The 4,600-nt window shown below is 39.7% G+C and overlaps 1 non-coding gene across 1 annotated transcript; it reads right to left on the bottom strand.

Moving 5' to 3' along the window:
* Nucleotides 1–3,016: 3,016 nt before the first annotated feature.
* LOC112766687 (small nucleolar RNA R71) lies at nt 3,017–3,124 on the bottom strand. The gene has a single exon (XR_003184503.1). It is a non-coding gene; the product is annotated as a small nucleolar RNA R71 (small nucleolar RNA).
* Between the last annotated feature and the right edge of the window lie 1,476 nt (nt 3,125–4,600).

The following is a 4,600-nucleotide window of genomic DNA, read 5'->3' as shown; positions in this document are numbered from 1 at the left end:
CACTTGTTCTTCAACTTGATGAATGTGATGATCCGTGACACTCATCATCATTCTCACCTATGAACGTGTGACTGACAACCACCTCCGTTCTACCTTCGATTGGGTGAATATCTCTTGGATTCTTTAACCGGAATCTTCGTGGTATAGGCTAGAACTGATGGCGGCATTCAAGAGAATCCGGAAGGTCTAACCTTGTCTGTGGTATTCTGAGTAGGATTCAATGATTGAATGACTGTGACGTGCTTCAAACTCCTAGCAGGCGGGGCGTTAGTGACAGACGCAAAAGAATCGATGGATTCTATTCCGGCCTGACCGAGAACCGACAGATGATTATCCATGCTGTGACAGAGCATAGGCGACGTAATCACTGAGAGGATGGGAGGTAGCCATTGACAACGGTGAAACCCTACATAAGCTTGACATGGAAAGGAGTAAGAAGGATTGGATAAAGACAGTAGGAAAGCAGAGAGACGGAAGGGAAGGCATCTTCATGCGCTTGTCTGAAGTTCCTACCAATGAATTACATAAGTACCTCTATCTTTATCTTTATGTTTATTTCGTTCATCATCATATCCATTTGAGTTTGCCTGACTAAGATTTACAAGATGACCATAGCTTGCTTCATACTAACAATCTCCGTGGGATCGACCCTTACTCGCGTAAGGTTTATTACTTGGACGACCCAGTGCACTTGCTGGTTAGTTGTGCGAAGTTGTGTAATGCCATGGTACTGAGCTACCAAGTTTTTGGGGTTCATGACTGGGGATTATGAGAGTTGTGAAAAGTATTGTTCACAATTTCGCGCACCAAGTTTTTGGCGCCGTTGCCGGGGATTGTTCAAGTTTTGAGCAAGCTTTTGGTAACATCAGTGCCAAGGATTGTTCAGTTTGGACAACTGACGGTTCATCTTGTTGCTTAGATTAGGTATTCATTTTTTTCGAAATTCTTGAAGATGAATTCTAGAGTTTCATGATGATTTGTTGAAGTCTGGCTGGCTGAGAAGCCATGTCTAATCTCATTGGACCGAGGTTTCAACTTATCATCACAAAAGCTTGTTGATTTTTATCAATCTTGCTTTTGGAGCAGTGATCTGCTAAGGCTTGGCTGGCCTTTGGCCATGTCTAGTGTTTTGGACCGAAGCTTTCTTTGAAAGCTTGGCTGGCTGTGAAGCCATGTCTAATTCCTGGACCGGAGTCTTAGACTAGCATTGCATGATTTCTGGAATTCTCATTAAGAATTTTGATACCTTTTTCCACTAAATTTTCGAAAATCACAAAAAAATTACAAAATCATAAAACCCAAAAATTTCTTGTTTGAGTCTAATGTGTCATTTTAAGTTTGGTGTCAATTACATGCATTCATTCATGTGTCTTAAGGATCTTCAAATAATTCTTGATGATTTCTTACTCTAATCTTTGAATTCTCTTGACTTGAGTGTTTATGTGTCTCATATGCATTCTCATTAGTGTCAGTAATATACAAACTGCTAAGTTTGGTGTCTTGCATGCATTGCTATTTGATTTTAGTTGTATTTTGATTTTTTCTTATTATTAAAAATCCAAAAATATTTTTTATTTGTGTCTTCTCAAGTCAATAATACAGAGAATTGAAGATTCAGAACATACAGCAGAGGAATTGCACAGAAAAAGCTGGGCGTTCAAAACGCCCAGTGAAGAAGGACAGACTGGCGTTTAAACGCCAGCCAGGGTACCTGGTTGGGCGTTTAACGCCCAAAAAGGTATAGTTTTGGGCGTTAAACGCCAGAATGTGCACCATTCTGGGCGTTTAACGCCAGGATGGCACAAGGGGGAAGATTCTGTTTTTCAATGCAATTTTTTTAGGTTTTCAAACTTTTTCAAAATCAAATCTTTTTCAAATCAATTTTTCAATCAAAATCTTTTTCAAAATCAATTTCTTTCCTTTTTCAAAGATACTTGCTACCAATTAATGATTTGATTCAACATTTCAAGTGTGCTGCCTTTTCTGTTGAGAAAGGTTTAATATTTGAATCATATCTTTTCTTGTTAGTCAAGTTTTTAATTTTCAAAATCAAATCTTTTTTTCAAAATGTTTTTCAAATCATATCTTCTCAATCACATCTTTTTAAAACCAATCATATTTTCTTAACCACATCTTTTTCAAAATAGTCTTCAATCAAATCTTTTTGATTTCTAATTTCAAAATCTTTTTCAAAAATCACTTTGTTTCTTTCCCACTTTCATTTTCGAAAATTAAGTAATGTTTTTCAAAAATGTTTTCAAAATTTTTACTTAATTTTCGAAAATCACTTCCCTTCTTCTCACATCCTTCTATTTGTGAACTAACACTATTCCTTAATGCAAAATTCGAACTCCATCTCCTGTGATAAGTTCGAATTTTCCACTTCTGTCTTCTACTCTTCTTTTTCTCTGACACTTCAAGGAATCTCTATACTGTGACATAGAGGATTCCACATTTTCTTGTTCTCTTCTCTTTCTTATGAGCAGGAGCAAAGACAAGGGCATTCTTGATTGAGGCTGATCCTGAAAGGACCTTGAAGAGAAAGCTAAGAGAAGCCAAAGCACAACTCTCTTTAGAGGACCTGACCGAATTCTCCAAAGAAGAAGAACTCATGGCAGCCGAAAACAACAACAATGCCAACAATGCAAGGAAGGTGCTGGGTGACTTTACTGCACCTACTCCCGATTTCTATGGGAGAAGCATCTCTATCCCTGCCATTGGAGCAAACAAATTTGAGCTTAAGCCTCAATTAGTTTCTCTAATGCAACAGAATTGCAAGTTTCATGGACTTCCATTGGAAGATCCTCATCAGTTCTTAGCTGAGTTCTTGCAAATCTGTGACACTGTCAAGACTAATGGGGTTGACCCTGAGGTCTACAGACTTATGCTATTCCCTTTTGCTGTAAGAGACAGAGCTAGAACATGGTTGGACTCTCAACCTAAAGAAAGCCTGGACTCTTGGGAAAAGCTAGTCAATGCCTTCTTGGCAAAGTTCTTTCCACCTCAAAAATTGAGTAAGCTTAGAGTGGAAGTCCAAACCTTCAGACAGAAGGAAGGAGAATCCCTCTATGAAGCTTGGGAAAGATACAAACAATTAATCAGAAAGTGTCCTTCTGATATGCTTTCTGAATGGAGCATCATAGGTATTTTCTATGATGGTCTCTCTGAACTGTCCAAGATGTCTTTGGATAGCTCTTCTGGAGGATCTCTTCATCTGAAGAAGACGCCTACTGAAGCTCAAGAACTGATTGAAATGGTTGCAAATAACCAATTCATGTACACTTCTGAAAGAAATCCTGTGAACAATGGGACTAGTCAGAAGAAAGGAGTTCTTGAGATTGACACTCTGAATGCCATTTTGGCTCAGAATAAAATATTGACCCAACAAGTCAATATGATTTCTCAAAGTCTGTCTGGAATGCAAAATGCACCAAGCAGTACTAAGGAAGCTTCATCTGAGGAAGAAGCTTATGATCCTGAGAACCCTTCAATGGAAGAGGTGAATTACATGGGAGAACCCTATGGAAACACCTACAATCCTTCATGGAGGAATCATCCAAATCTTTCATGGAAGGATCAACAGAGACCTCAACAAGGTTTCAATAACAATAATGGTGGAAGAAACAGGTTTAGCAATAGCAAACCTTTTCCATCATCTTCTCAGCAACAGACAGAGAGTTCTAAGCAGAATACCTCTGACTTAGCAACCATGGTCTCTGATCTGATCAAAACCACTCAAAGTTTCATGACTGAAACAAGGTCCTCCATTAGAAATTTGGAAGGACAAGTGGGTCAGCTGAGCAAGAAAATTACTGAGCTCCCTCCTAGTACTCTCCCAAGCAATACAGAAGAAAATCCAAAAGGAGAGTGCAAGGTCATCAACATGGCCGAATTTTGGGAGGAAGAAGAGGCAGTGAACGCCACTGAGGAAGGCCTCACTGGACGTCCACTGACCTCCAATGAGTTCCCCAATGAGGAACCATGGGAATCTGAGGCTCAAAATGAGACCATAGAGATTCCATTGGACTTACTTCTGCCATTCATGAGCTCTGATGAGTATTCTTCCTCTGAAGAGGATGAGTATGTCACTGAAGAGCAAGTTGCTAAATACCTTGGAGCAATCATGAAGCTGAATGACAAGTTATTTGGAAATGAGACTTGGGAGGATGAACCTCCTTTGCTCACCAAAGAACTGGATGACTTGTCTAGGCAGAAACTGCCTCAAAAGAGACAGGATCCTGGGAAGTTTTCAATACCTTGTACCATAGGCACCATGACCTTCAAGAAGGCCTTGTGTGACTTAGGGTCAAGTGTAAACCTCATGCCTCTCTCTGTAATGGAGAAGTTAGGGATCTCAGAGGTACAAGCTGCAAGAATCTCACTAGAGATGGCAGACAACTCAAGAAAACAAGCCCATGGACTTGTAGAGGATGTTCTGGTTAAAGTTGAAGACCATTACATCCCTACTGATTTCATAGTCCTAGAGACTGGGAAGTGCATGGATGAATCCATCATCCTTGGCAGACCCTTCCTAGCCACTGCAAAGGCTGTGATTGATGTTGATAGAGGAGAGTTGATCATTCAAGTGAATGAAGAATCC

Source organism: Arachis hypogaea, chromosome 2 (assembly GCF_003086295.3).
Source record: "Arachis hypogaea cultivar Tifrunner chromosome 2, arahy.Tifrunner.gnm2.J5K5, whole genome shotgun sequence".
In the NCBI taxonomy this organism is placed as follows: domain Eukaryota; kingdom Viridiplantae; phylum Streptophyta; class Magnoliopsida; order Fabales; family Fabaceae; genus Arachis; species Arachis hypogaea.
This window is presented reverse-complemented; position numbering and strand designations above follow the sequence as displayed.